This window comes from Callorhinus ursinus, unplaced genomic scaffold, assembly GCF_003265705.2.
Source record: "Callorhinus ursinus isolate GAN/ISIS: 27379988/994484 unplaced genomic scaffold, GSC_fseal_2.0 scaffold6, whole genome shotgun sequence".
NCBI lineage: Eukaryota > Metazoa > Chordata > Mammalia > Carnivora > Otariidae > Callorhinus > Callorhinus ursinus.
Window position 1 is genome coordinate 2665591 of NW_027397068.1, and position 1820 is coordinate 2667410.

At 39.0% G+C, this 1820-nt stretch overlaps 1 non-coding gene across 1 annotated transcript; it reads left to right on the top strand.

Annotated features, from left to right (window-relative positions):
- The first annotated feature begins 207 nt into the window (after positions 1-207).
- Positions 208-313, top strand: LOC112813670 (U6 spliceosomal RNA). Its single transcript, XR_003205563.2, has one exon. It is a non-coding gene; the product is annotated as a U6 spliceosomal RNA (small nuclear RNA).
- The last annotated feature ends 1507 nt before the right edge of the window (positions 314-1820 follow it).

Here is a 1820-nt window from a genome sequence, read left to right on the forward strand (position 1 = left end):
CACTCCACATGCTCTCTGCCTCTGCATGTTTCCTGCTTTCCTGGGAAAATTGCTATAACCCAACCATAGGGCAAGGGGATCTGGAAGCCTCTCTACCTAGACTCACATGCTACTCAACTGTGAATTCTACTTACTGCCAAGTGACACATCCAATCACTTAATTTCTTATAGCCTCAGTTTATTCATATAAAATGATGATGGGGGATGGTGCTAGCTTTGGCAGCACACATAATAAATTGGAACAATACAGAGAAGATTAGCATGGCCCCTGTGCAAGGATGACACTCAAATTTGTGAAGCATTCCATATTTTTATAACCATTATAAATAAACCTGTTAAATTTTTCTGGACAATGGCAGCATTTGGATTTTTTTTAAAACAAGTAAATTTATTGATGGCAACAAAATAAAATAAAAATAAAATGATGATGATGGTTCTCATAAAACTGTTGTGAGGATATGCTGAATCAAGAGTATAGAGTCATGGGGCACCTGGGGGGCTCAGTCGTTAAGTGTCTGCCTTCAGCTTAGGTCATGATTCCAGGGTCCTGGGATCGAGCCCCGCATCGGGCTCCCTGCTCCGCGGGAAGCCTGCTTCTCCCTCTCCCACTTCCCCTGCTTGTGTTCCCTCTCTCTCTGTGTCTCTCTCTGTCAAATAAATAAATAAAATCTTTAAAAAAAATAAAAAAAGTATAGAGTCTTAAATGTATTGTCTAGCTCATAGAAAACACACAAATAGATGTTCACCAAAAAAAACACTTCAGATTTCTCTATCATTTCTCTGTATCTTTACCCTCTGGTCTCAGAGGAAGAGGTGTCCGTATTCTTTTTCTTAGACTATCATAGCTCCTTTTGTATCTCTACTGGCCTCAAACAATAAAGAGGAATTATACATTCTTGTAGCAAAGTCCAGAGGGAGGACGACTTCAGAAGCTTGGCAGTGCCATGAGGAACTGAATTCTGTGCTCTCTTCTCTGCTCTTGCTGATATCAACTTCACTTTAAGGTTAGGGCTCCTTGGGATCACAAGATGACTGTAGCAGTTCCAGGGTCACATGCTTCATTTTGTACATTCAAGCAGAGAATAAGAATTGGTTCTAAAACTTCATTCAGAAGAGCAGAGAAGCTTCATTTTCAAAAGTCTGGGGGAAAAAATCCCTCTCATATCTTACTGGTCTAAATTGGATGAAATGGCTTCCCTAAACCCATAACTAATGTCAGGTGATAAGTTCATTTTAAGTTTGAACCCCATACTCTGTTTCTAGAAATAGGGTGGAGTTGAATTTTTCTCCAATACACATAGAATTTGGAGTACCCAGGCAGCATTGTCCAATTGCATGATTCATATGGATTTCTATTCTGGAACTGTGTTCTGTGCCTTTCACATAAAATACAATGGGAATAGAGTTTCTTAGAGTTAATCATCTTGTGGGCTTACACTTGGAAAGAGATAGTTGAAATTAAGGGTGGTTACTGCAAGAAAGGGTACTAGATACTGGTTAGATCATCACAAAGTCTACTTCACCATATGCCTTTGAGGCCATCTCTTCCTCCTTCCTTTGGAACGTCCATTACTTTATCCTTTTTTTTGAATTAGCAACAGCTCCCTTTTTATTGGGTCACTTACTTATGCTCATTTTTCTTTATCCAAAATAATAAAAAATTAAATTAAAATTAAAATTTAAAAATCAGAGCTTCCCCAAACCTACTTCTCTGACAAGCTACCTTAGCTTCCCTACCACAGTTATTGAAAACACAGTCCATCTTCATTGCCTCAACTTGGTCATCTTGCTTCTGCCTTAACCACACTACCGAATCTACT